The sequence below is a fragment of the Tachypleus tridentatus genome, chromosome 5 (assembly GCF_004210375.1).
Source record: "Tachypleus tridentatus isolate NWPU-2018 chromosome 5, ASM421037v1, whole genome shotgun sequence".
Classification (NCBI taxonomy): Eukaryota; Metazoa; Arthropoda; class Merostomata; order Xiphosura; family Limulidae; genus Tachypleus; species Tachypleus tridentatus.
The window spans coordinates 49,998,687-50,012,029 of record NC_134829.1 but is presented as its reverse complement, the minus strand read 5'-3'; the positions used below and the strand labels follow the sequence as shown (position 1 = coordinate 50,012,029).

General features: G+C 35.8%; 1 pseudogene across 1 annotated transcript in view; it reads right to left on the bottom strand.

Moving 5' to 3' along the window:
* LOC143250356 (metabotropic glutamate receptor-like) overlaps window positions 1–13,343 on the bottom strand; it is a 42,134-nt pseudogene that overhangs the window by 18,424 nt on the left and 10,367 nt on the right. The window lies entirely within an intron of this gene.

The window sequence follows — 13,343 nt, the reverse complement described above, 5'->3', positions numbered from 1 at the left end:
GTTTTTAGACTCAACGAATTTGGGACTTTAAATATGAGTTCTCTTAGGGGTGTTAGAATTACAACTATATAGATAGAAAACAACCATAAATTAAACTTAAATGAATGTAACAAGCACCCGCTAGTACAGCGGTATGTCTCCGGATTTACAACGTTACAACCAGCGGTTCGATTCTTCTCGGTGGGCTCAGTAGGTAGCCCGAGGTGACTTTGCTATAAGAAAATACACACGATGTAACAACTGTATAATTACGGTATACTTTTTGTGTTCTGCAAGTGGTTTCAGAATAGGTTAGTGAACTTTTTCTAGAAACATTTAAACTAGAATCTGTATTTCAACAGATAGAGTCGTCAAAAACAGGTAGAACTGAAACTTCCTTATTGAAGATAATTACACAACGAGTTGACGAGTTTTAACTAAAATAGATCTAGGTTTATTTTGTGTCAGTCATTAAAGACCTAACAGAAAGATTTTTTTTTACATCAAACTAATATAACCAGTCCTTAAAACTAATTATTTTTAATTGCTAAATATTGAAGGATTTCCTTGTAATATAGTTTTTTTCTATGTTTCCTCTGTCTTAGGAATTAAAACATTCAAATTACTGTATCAATAAATGTTTTAATAAATGAATGTTAGGCCTCGTGTAGTCATGGCGCTCGACGCGCAATTTGTGCATCGAATGTTCATATCTCCGTTACACCAAACATGCTTTCAACTGTGGGATCGTAATAATGTAAAGGTCAATCCCACTATTTGGTGGTTAAATAGTAGTTCATGAGTCGACCTTTCATCTATTGGTACTAAATTAGGGACGGATAGCGCAGGTAGCTTTTGTGTAGCTTTGTGCTAAATTGAAAACAAACCAAACCAAACTGATAAATAAATAGGACGACGGATCTGTATTTATTTGATTATCTTAATGCAATGGACGTAGCGTTTACTTATGTATGTAACTAAAACTTCTGTGCACATTCTTTATAATAGAACATTATTTTAAATAAAACTACTCTCCCCACAACAAGAACACGAGTTCCACTAGGACTGATATAAGGGCTTTATTATACAGCCCCCCCTCTAGTACAGCGGTAAGCCTACGGATTTACCACACTAAAATGAGGGGTTCGATTCCCCTCGGTGGGCTCAGCAGATAGCCCGATGTGGCTTTGCTATAAAAAAACACACACACAATTATATATTTATTCATGTAATTTGTAAATGTAGTACTGAGGAACTGGAGTTCTTAAAAATATATTATTTTTTCAATAAATTTTATCACTTTCAATATGTATATAACATTACAGTTCATATCAGTGCAATTTATGAATCTTTTGAGCTCTGTACATAAATCATTTTGATAGAGGGAGTTGTGTATGGCTTCAACACAGAATCCGAACATGTTTCCTGTGAGGTACTTTCTAAAAAACAAAATCCTGTTTAAATGAAAGTTTTCACTTTTGCTAAATATTTTAAACAAGGTATGAGTACTGCAATTAATAATTACTCATGCTGGTAATGCAGAACTATGAACAAACAAATTAAACATAAGGTACTTGACTACAAGGTGTTTAAAAAAGTTTTACAAGCTAACTTCCTTATTTCACATGTTTTTTATTGTTTAGTAGAAGCGCCTACAATGAGTTTCGAATTTCAACAAACAAAATCACGACACTGGACAGATCCATATTTAGACGTTCATGACGTAACACAGATAATGTATCATCACGCGTTCACTTAAAAGATCTGACTATCTGGTCTTGGCTTAAGTCCAGTGTGCGTTATAAGAATGACCGTTATACTTGGGTACGTCACGTATTTAAAACTTCAAACCACTTTGTGTTTCTAGACTGTAGTCATTGTGAAAATACGCTTTCTTAGAAATATTGTTTAATTTTATATTTGTGTGGTCTGTCTTTCTATCTACCTATGCATCTGTCTATCTGTCAACCTACCTATTAATCTTTCTATCTATCTAATTGTCTGTCTGTATGTCTCTCTATCCATCTATCAACCTACCTGTCTGTCTCTATATCTCTTTTCTTTCTCTGTCTATTTCTTTCTTTTTCTATCTATCTATCTATCTGTTTGTCCATCTTTCTATCTCTCCCTTTCTCTATCTATCTACCAGTCTTTCTGTCTATCTATTTATCTGTCTCTCTATCTATCTCCTGTCTCTCTGTCTGCCTATCTATCTATCTTTCTATCTACCCGTTTATCTCTCTCTCTCTCTGTCTATCTATCCATTGACCACCGACTTGGATTTCTTAATTGAAATGTCACTTTCCTTGGTCGTGGAATATTTCAAGCAGGTTGTACAGTCCAGTAAGTACTTCCCTCAGCTGACCCCAGTACGATTGTTTGTCACATTATATGTACAAAACATTGGAGTTTCCTTCTTCATATTGTTGGAAATCCTAAAGTTTTGTGTAACTTCATAACTTTTCTCGTACATCTCAATTTATACGACGAGCATGGTAGGTAATTCATGAGGTTCTCCGGAAGCTTTTGTTTAAAACAAAAAAAAACAACAAAGTTCAGATTATCTTTCTATCTTAGTGTTGAATGTCTTAGTTTCACATTCATGTTTGAATAATGAAATCACTGTAGTTCAGAAGTGTTTGACCATGTAGATACAGGTCAAGGTTCTTTGTTTTCAGTAAAAGTGTATTAGACACGAAGCAATAAAGGTACTTAAAATGTCTTCAAAAATCTTAACTTACGTATGGTATACAATCGTTAAAGATAATACTAATATTATCGTTTCTTTCCAGTTTATTATTTTCCTAAGCACCCAATTTGTTTCTAATTTACATAATACAATCTTAAATTTGTATGGTAAAACTTCTTTAGGTATTCTAGAATAGAATAATTGTTATTAGTTTTTTTAACACGATGAAAAGAAACTGATGATCTCGTGAACTGAGTACGTGCAGTTTGTCACGTGGTTTGTTATTCATTTCTTGTCGGTTTCTCCTTTTACGAACTCGTATCTTGACACGTTAGTTTGTCAACTATCGTTCATGTCTGATACGTCCATTTACATTTTCCTGTGACTTGTTTGGACATTGAATAACAATTCAAAAGAGAAGTAATTATCTGTGTACATGAGACACTTATATCATGTTAATACAGAAAGACAAAATTATCACTCAGAACTGTTGTAGTCGGAGTGAAATTAGTTGATTATGATTTCATTATGTTTTAATCTCATCTCAAAAACTATGACAAACAAACACGATAAAACATAGATAAAGTGATGAAATCTGAAAACTGGTGCTACATGTCAAGGTAAATACAGAAATGTTGTTTAGAACATTGATGTTTCAACGACGGTCCCTTACAATTGTCTTCATGAATTTTAAAATTAAAAATTCTACATTCTAGTATGTAATTCAACTGTTTCCATAAAGCTTTCTTTATATTTCAACTTGTAATTTTAACATTTCTCAAAAGCATTAATTCATTCATTCATTTTTATGTTCTAAAGTTAAATAAGCAACTTTATCTTCTGTTCTTCTGTTATATTCCAAAGAATATATTGATTCGTCACACTCTCTCTTCGAAATCTTAGAACATAACTCAATATCTACGTCTATTAGAGTCACACACATGAGACATAATACACACTTGTAGTAGTCTTGAATCTAAACACAAACACCTCAGATACGTGTAGATTTTCTAATATAAAAGTGAGCGAAGAGTTTTATACTGTCTGTTTGTCTGTTTTGGAATTTCACACAAAGCTACTCGAGGGCTATCTGTGCTAGCCGTCCCTAATTTAGCAGTGTAAGACTAGAGGGAAGGCAGCTAGTCATCACCACCCACCGCCAATTCTTGGGCTACTATTTTACCAACGAATAGTGGGATTGACCGTCACATTATACACCCCCAAGGCTGAGAGGGCGAGCATGTTTAGCGCGACGCGGGCGCGAACCCGCGACCCTCGGATTACGAGTCCCATGCCTTACGCGCTTGGCCATGCCAGGCCCAAGTTTTATACTACGGAAGCATTTAAAACGGTAGTTGTTTTAGGTGTGTCATTGTCCTATCTATATTAAAGAAGTATTTAAAACTGCAGTAGTTTTAAGTGTCTAACTGTCCCATCTTCACGAAAGAAGAATTTAAAATGACAGCTGTTTTAGGTGGGTCACTGTCCTATCTCTACTAATGAAGAATATAAAACGACAGTTGATTCGGTGTGTTACTGTCTTATCTTCATGAAAGAAATATTCAAAACGAAAGTTGTTTTAGGTGTATCACTGTCCTATCTTTATAAAGATATACTTAAAACGACAGTTGTTTCAGGTATATCACTGTCCTATCTTCACTAAATAAGTATTTTTGAAGTCAATTGCCTCAAGTATTATCGTCATCCTATTTTTATTAAAGAAATCTTTATGAAACAATTATCCGATGGTATATTTTGTCGTCATTAAATAAGTAATTATTAAAGACAATTAAACCATCTTTCACTGTCCTGTCTTCACTGAAGAACGTTTTTAAAGAAGACAGTCGTCTGCCCTATCGTTAGTAAATAATTGTTTGGTTTGTTTGTTTTTTAAATTTCGCACAAAGCTACTCGGGGGCTATCTGTGCTAGCCGTCCCTGATTTAGCAGTGTAAGACTAGAGGGAAGGCAGATAGTCATCACCACCCACCGCCAACTCTTGGGCTACTCTTTTACCAACGAATAGTAGGATTGACCGTAACATTATCACGCCCCCACGGCTGAAAGGGCGAGCATGTTTGGCGCAACGGGGATGCGAACCCGCGACCCTCAGATTATGAATCGAACGCCTTAACACGCTTGGCCATACCAGGCCAGTAAATAATTAAAAAAACTAAACAGTAATCTCACGTGTTACCATCCTGTCATCACCAAAAAAGTATTTAAGAAAACAAAAATAAGGTAGAGAAAGGACTGAATTATACTGAAAACAATGTAAAATTGGATTGTAGAGAAACTGAATTATACTGAAAACTATGTAAAATGGATTGTAGAGAAAGGACTGACTGAAAATAATGTAAAATGGATTGTAGAGAAAGGACTGAATTATACTGAAAACAATGTAAAATGGATTGTAGAGAAAGGACTGAATTATACTGAAAACAATGTAAAATTGGATTGTAGAGAAAGGACTGAATTATACTGAAAACAATGTAAAATGGATTGTAGAGAAAGACTGAATACTGAAAACTGAAAATATACTGAAATACTGAAAACAATGTAAAATGGATTGTAGAGAAAGGACTGAATTATACTGAAAACTATGTAAAATGGATTGTAGAAAAGGACTGAATTATACTGAAAATAATGTAAAATGGATTGTAGAGAAAGGACTGAATTATACTGAAAACAATGTAAAATGGATTGTAGAGAAAGGACTGAATTATACTGAAAACAATGTAAAAATGGATTGTAGAGAAAGGACTGAATTATACTGAAAACAATGTAAAATGGATTGTAGAAAAGGACTGAATTATACTGAAAACAATGTAAAATGGATTGTAGAGAAACGACTGAATTATACTGAAAACAATGTAAAATGGATTGTAGAGAAAGGACTGAATTATACTGACTGAAGGACTATACTGAAAACAATGTAAAATGGATTGTAGAGAAAGGACTGAATTATACTGAAAACAATGTAAAATTGGATTGTAGAAAAGGACTGAATTATACTGAAAACAATGTAAAAATGAATTGTAGAGAAACGATTGAATTATACTGAAAACAATGGAAAAATGGATTGTAGAGAAAGAATTGAATTAAACTGAAAACTATGTAAAATTGGGATTTTAAAGAATGGATTGACTTTTCCTGAAAATAATAAAATGGGATTTTAGAGAATGAATTAAATTATTCAGAAAAGGATGTAAAAATAATTTTATTGAGTGGATCAAACATTCCTGGAAACAATGGGTGTATTTTATATCTGAAGAATCCAGGTACAAGGTTTACTTAAGTTTGTTCGTGAAGTGGAATGTTTGTTACTGAACAATTTACAGGTGTCGTATTATAAATGGATTCTGAAACTCAGAAACATTCGTTGCACACAGTGGATGTAACAGATCAATGAATGCTTAATGTTTTTAGTTCGAGAATGCATGAGGTAATGAAAACATTTCATATATTTTGGTCTTAAATTACGAATTTTACCTTATTTCAACAGCCTTCTTACATAATAAGAAAACTGCTCATTCTATTCATTTCGATATCTGTGAGTCTGTCTGTATACATACATATAACGGCTCAATATTACTTCACCAAGAATAAGCAATCCAGATTTATTGTTTGTTTTTTGAATTTCGCCCAAAGCTACACGAGGAATATCTGCGCCAGCCATTCCAAATTTTGCAGTGTAAGACTAGAGAGAAGGCAGCTAGTCATCACCGCCCACCGCCGACTCTTGGACTACTCTTTATCTGACGAATAGTGGGATTAATCGTAACCTTATAACGCCCCACGGCTGGAAGGTCGAGCGTGTTTGGTATGACGAGGATTAGAACCCGCGACCTTCAGGTTACGAGTCGAGTGCCCTACCCACCTGCCCATGTTGGGCTATCTAGGTTTAATAGTAGTTAGAATAAAATTGTTTTTCCTTAGTGACATAGCTTTTTGCACGTGCTTGTGGCTTTGCTGTCTTAGACTAAAGGGTTTTCTTGAGAATCAGAAATTAATGTTGCGTGTAAAATACAAAATTGGTTCGCCATCTAAAAGAGCCAGGAAAGTCTAGACCTTGACAACTAGAGAAACATGTGACGATGTCCGAAGAATAATACCAGAGTCCAGTTACAGGTTTCTAATAAACTATGGTTAAACACTCAACCATAACGTCAATGTATGAAAGTTCAATATTACTTTTCCAAAAGCTTAGACATTGAATCTCACTAGTAAATTAATAACACAGATTGGCGACTAGAGTTTGGTGTACGTGGTGAGTCAATAAATCCTTATAGTTCTCCAGTTACTGAAGATCTTAGCTCGGAAACTGGGCCCACTTATCTTAGATCTAATGTAACAATCGTGTACTAACATTATTTAGTTACTACCAGGAAAGAAATACGAATGCTATCATGAAAAATTATTTCTTCTATCAACAGTTACTTTTGATAAGCTAAATGCATACCCAAAAACATATCTTTTCTCTACCAACTAGAGGAAACCACTTTAAATACATACTTGTAAGAATGATCTTTCTTTATTTTGTTTCTAATATCACTTTTTTCATCCACGTTTCACGGTAACCAATTCTACATTAATTACAATAACGAATTATCCACGGTTCGAGCCTTCACAGTTATATCGATATTGTACCTCGCTACCGTTAAAATTAGAGTTAATGATATATCCTACTTTCGAGGTGCCGTCTTTACGATCGTCACTTCATATACTTAACCCTAGTGTTTCGGGCTTAAGTTCGCTTTGAGGCAGTTCGTAAATTCATGAAATTAGTATTCAATGTGTGTTCACAGAAGACCATCTCATGTATGCTACCACGAGGAAAATTGCTGTAGTTTGAGTTTGTTACCGAAGACACTACGTTGAATTTCAAAAGATTATATGCAGCATAACTGGTGAACATTTACATACATACATATGTAATTTCTATGTGCGAATATCGCATGAGCTTATTTTATTTATGAGTCACATAGGACATTAATTCTGTGAGGAAATGACCACACAAGTCTGCATAATGTTAAGCCTAAGTTTGCTTCATTCACACTATTAAAGTGTCGTTCAACAAGCCCCTTAATCTTATAACTTAGATAAAGGGAGAACCACTTTTGATGGAAAAGAACTTCGAATCTATAGGATAATAATTTTTGTTAAAGTGTTATATTTAATTAAAACTTTTGATATTAATATTAAAACCATATCGATTTTCATAGAGTAGTTCTTCTATTATACTTTCGTCGAAAAAAACATTTTTGAGTCACAGCTGATTAACATGGAAAAGTCTAGAATTACTAAAGTAAACTCGATATCTATATCTAGTTTAGTTTATAATCTTGTGCTGTTTTTAGTAATTGTGTTAACATTATACAACATATAACCTATTCAAATGACATTTAAATACATTTTTTGTTTAGTTTTATTTCAGAAATGTTATTGCTTTTTGCTTTACTAAACGCTTTCAGCGGTGTTGTGTGAGAAATATTAGTTCAACTTCTTTAGTGTTGGTTTTATAATGATTTTTCTCTGTGATCCAAGCTTAACGATTATAAATAAAGAGAGACGGGAAAAGAGATCACAAGAAACAAAGGTTTGGTTTGTTTTGAATTCGCGCAAAGCTACACGAGGGCTATCTGCGTTAGCCGTCCCTAATTTAGCAGTGTAAGACTAGAGGGAAGGTAGCTAGTCATCACCACCCACCGCCAACTCTTGGTTACTCTTTTACCAATGAATAGGGGGATTGACCGTAACAAGGGCGAGCATGTTTGGTGCGACCGGTATTCGAACCCGCGATCCTTACATTACGAGTCGAACGCCTTAACCCACCTGGTCATGCCGGGCCATAAACAAAGGAAATGGACAGAAATATAGTAAAATATGCTCATGGAAATGTTTGGAAAGTTACTAAAATGTCTATTAATTTGAGGTAGTTGTTGACTGACATTACGGAAACTGTCTTTCTATGAAACAAATATTATTATGGTAACACAGTCATTAGATTAACATGAAAATATGAATCTTTATAATTGGACAGTATTTTAGAAGCCCTTTTTTATCGGGGTGGAGAGAATGGGGAAGGACACCCACTTTAAAGGAATAAAATAATCTTTAGACTACTAAATAACACCCTATAAACACTCAGACGAAGATTTAAATAAACACAATCAGGTGGGATGTAACCCAGGTTTTTATAGTTCCCATAATATGTGTCTGGCACTGTTACGAGACTACATATATTCTGTAGACAACACAATGGGAATCTTCGATACAAGAACAAATACATACTAATAAAAAAATTTTAAAAAACGCAACATCAAACACAGTTGTTGCCTGGATGAAATCTATCTTTAACGTTCATTTATACTTTAATTGGTTAAATGTATGCTGCTGTATAGAGGGCGTAGTCGAATTAAGTAAAAAAGATTCTTTTTCGTCCTTGCTGCCCGTTTATTCATATCGTATCTACGAAAGCATTAGGATTTCGAAAACATGTACGACTTAACCCTCGTCCCATCGACTCGTCTTGTAAATTCAGCGGCCTAGGGTTACCGCTTCAGCAAGCTTAGTCGTCGGGTTATGCGTTTTTCGTAACTCGTTCTTAGGTAAGTGTCGTGGCAAACGTACGTTTCAACATATTTTGTTTGTGCGTTCTTGGACCAGTACAATACTTTTCTCACAGCGTTCTCTGTTTTTCATTTTCAGATCCTGTTCTTTAAAAGAAGAAAAGTGGACTCTGAGTGTCGTGAAGAATGGGGAGAAAAGCACTTATTTGTGAAAACCAGAAAGCTACTTGTGTGATATGCACCGCACCGAAAGTGTTGCCGTTTTGAAAGAGTATAGTCTTCGGTGTCACTATGAAACAAAACATCTATCAACATATTTGAAATTTTCAGGAAAGTTCCGTTCTGAGAAATTTGAATCCATGAAACGTGTTTTTGAATCTCAAAAGAATCTCTTCACGAGAAAGTTTGCTGAAAATGAATCTGTCACTCGTACAAGTTACAAAATAGTGCATAGGATGCCAGAGCGATGAAAACCTTTTACTGACGGCAACTTCATCAAAGAGTGTATGATGGAAGCAGCAAATGAGCTGTCCTGAAAAAGCCAATTTCTTTGAAAGTATCAGCCTTTCAGCAACTTCAGTTTTACAGAGAGCAGAAGAACTTGGAGAGAACATCGCATTACAGATACGCCAAAGAGCTAGAAACTCCCTATGGTATTCTCATGCACTGGATGGGTCTACTGATCTCTCGAGTACGTCACAACTTCTCTTCTTCATTCGTGGAGTTAATTTGGACTTTCAGAACACGGAAGAGTTGGCATCAGTTTGCAGCATGCACGGAAGAACAACTGGAGAAGACATTTTCATGGAAGTGCATAAAACTTTGCAAGACTATAACCTTCAGTGGAATCAGCTTATAGGTGTAACAGTTGATGTAGGAAAAATCATGGCTGGAGTTAAGAAGGGTCTGGTGGGGCTGATCAGGAAACAGTTGGAAAATCTTCAACTCCCAAGCGCTCTATTCATACACTGCATCATACATCAGCAAGTACTCTGTGGAAAAAAGACTTAGATATTTCTTGCGTACTGAAACCAGTCATTTCTGCAGTGAACTTCATTCGGGGTCATGCACTTAATTATTGCCACTTCAAGGCGTTTCTTGAAGAAATTGATTCGGATTTCTGTGACTTGCCTTATCACACGGAGGTGAGGTGGCTCAGCCTCGGTAAAGTCTTGTCTCGTTTTTATAAGCTGAAAAGAGAAATAGATATATTTCTTATCGAGAAATATAGAGCCGATCCACTTCTGTCGGATCCAACCTGGTTGTCAAAGTTGTCACTTTTGGTTGACATCACATCCCACATGAATGAATTGAACTTGAAACTTCAGGGGAAGAATAACCTTGTCTGTGATCTCTATAGAATCATTAAAGGATTTCGGAGAAAGCTGTAATTGTTTGAAGCACACTTGGAAGGAGGAAATCTCTCTCATTTTCAGAGTTTCAATGAGTTTCATGCCGGAATCACAGAAGATGTCAACCTGGAGTTTCAGAAAAAGATTATTGGTGATTTAAATAAGCATTTTTAGAGAGATTGTAGTATCTCGACAGAATCCAAAGTGACATTCTCCTTTCTCAGAATCCTTTTGATTGTGTCATTGATGACGTGCCAGTGGAACTTCAGCTGGAGGTCATCGATTTGCAAGGAAATGACTTGTTGAAAGTAAAACACAGAGAGAGGCAACTTATTGAATTTTACAGCTGCATACCTGAAGATGTTTTCCAAAGCTGAAGCCTTTCGCATCTGGTATGGGATTAGTGTTCGGAACAACTTATGTCTGTGAACAAGGTTGACTGATGAACATTTGAAAGCAATTCTAATGATTGGATGCAGCAATTCAAAACCGAACATTGAAGATATTTTGAAAGCCAAACGCCAATTTCATAAATCTCACTAACCTTTTTGCGGCTTATTGGAATTCAGATATGTACTCACTATGTGCGATGTGACGATTGTTTTTGTTAATGTCACCTTCTTTGATAACCTTTCGGTAAATAAAAATGTTGGTTGTATTTCTGTTTGTTTTTTATTATATGTGTGTATTGCATGCTACTCCCACATGGTTAATGTGGCATCCTAAACTTAGTGTTAAGTCTTTTACAGATAACTTTCGTTCTAACTTATGAGTATTGAACATAATGATCATGCGGCCCACGCTTCTCATTCCCCAAGTAATCTGGCCCCCTGTGAAAAACGTTTGGTGACCCCTGATCTAGAGCCACGCCCTTACCAGGTGTATAAGCAGTTGATACATAATAAGGCCCTTGTGAAGAAGAAATCGAAAATATCACGTTCCGTTATAGATGTAGCTGAGACATAAATATTCAGAAAAGTTTGGTTTGTTTTAAATTTCGCGCAAAGCTGCACGAGGGCTATCTGCGCTACCCGTCCCTAATTTAGCTGTGTAAGACTAGAGGGAAGGTAGCTAGCCATCACCACCCACCGCCAACTCTTGGGCTACTCTTTTACCAACGAATAGTGTGATTGACCTTCACATTATAACGCCTCCACAACTAAGAGGACAAGCACGTTTGGTGTGACGGGGATTCAAACCCCTGAACCTCGGATTACGGGTCGAGTGCCTTAACCACCTGGCCATGCCGGGCTGCATTCAAAGACAGTCCATTGACAAATATTTAAGGCTTCCTCAATAACCACCGCAAAAACGTTTTCATTGAACAGTTTTTGAAGTTTCAGAACATACGAAGTCTCCAGTAATTTTTCATAATGAACACTGCATTAAATAAAGTAAAGAGACTTCTCTTCCACTACCACGTAATGGATATCTTGTAATGTGGTGTTCCTCACCCGACTACGTAATAAGAAAGTTCAATAAGTGTTCCTATAGTTTTAATTTCCTTCCTAACCCACATCTGAAATGTTTAGTAAGTGCCTTATCACCCCTCCCCCCGCCTTTGTAGTGTTTTATTCCTTTTCTACCCAATAATGGAAACATTCGGTAAGTGCCCTTGTAGCTGGACCCGGTATGGCCAGGTGGGTTAAGGCGTGCGACTCGTAATCTGAGGTTCGTGGGTTCGCATTCTCGTCACGCCAAACATGCTCGCCCTTTCAGCCGTGAGGGCGTTATAATGTGACGGTCAATCTCACTATTCGTTGGTAAAAGAGTAGCTCAAGAGTTGGCGATGGGTGGTGATGACTAGCTGCCTTCCCTCTAGTCTTACACTGCTAAATTAGGGACGGCTAGCACAGATAGCCCTCGAGTAGCTTTGTGCGAAATTCAAAACAAACAAACAAACAAACAAACCTTTGTTGCTTCTTGTTTTATCCACACTCTTTCAATGGAAATGTTCATTAAATGTTTTTGTTATGGAAAGAAATTACCTAGAACAAAATGTCGGTCGTTTGCTTATTTCAATCAATGATTGACTTGTTCGAAATTTCAAAGTATGTTGATTTTTGGTTAACCAATTTCAAAATAACTATTTATGAGGAACATATTCTGAACACATGTTTTACTAAAGATTCCTCGAGCAGTTACTGTGAACAAAATAACACCAACGAATAATCCAGTAAACAGAATTAGGTAAACCTGGGGTCTTTGTTCATGTTCCGAGTTGAATTTCATTTTATTAAAATAAAAAAAACAGAAAATATAAATGAGAGAAAACGACAACAACAAAACAAAACACTCAACACTTAACCATGATGTTTAGCAAGTTTTATAAGGAAGAAATTCTGTCTGAAATACTGAAATAGTAAAACGATTTCGTAACTAAAATAACCCTGAAATGAAATATCTATAATCAAGAAGTCCGGTTCCGGTGACTGAATAGTGTACCTAGGTATGTTTGCTTCAAGCACGTAGCTGCAGAATGGGATATCTGCACTGGGCCCTCACCACAGGGATCGAACTCGAACTTCGCGTCGTGAGTCCTCAAAATTGCCGCTCAGTCGTCTGTAGCTAGTATAGTAAATATAGCTTTAGTCTTTGTTAAAGTAATATTACGTTAACGCTGTAATTCTAGGTTTCACTTCAAGTCGGATACATATAACAAAACGTAACACGTTTGTGTTTTCCAAACTCTTTTCTATTATGAATGTTCTATAGCATCACAACCTATTCTTCAATATAAAGATTTGTTCTG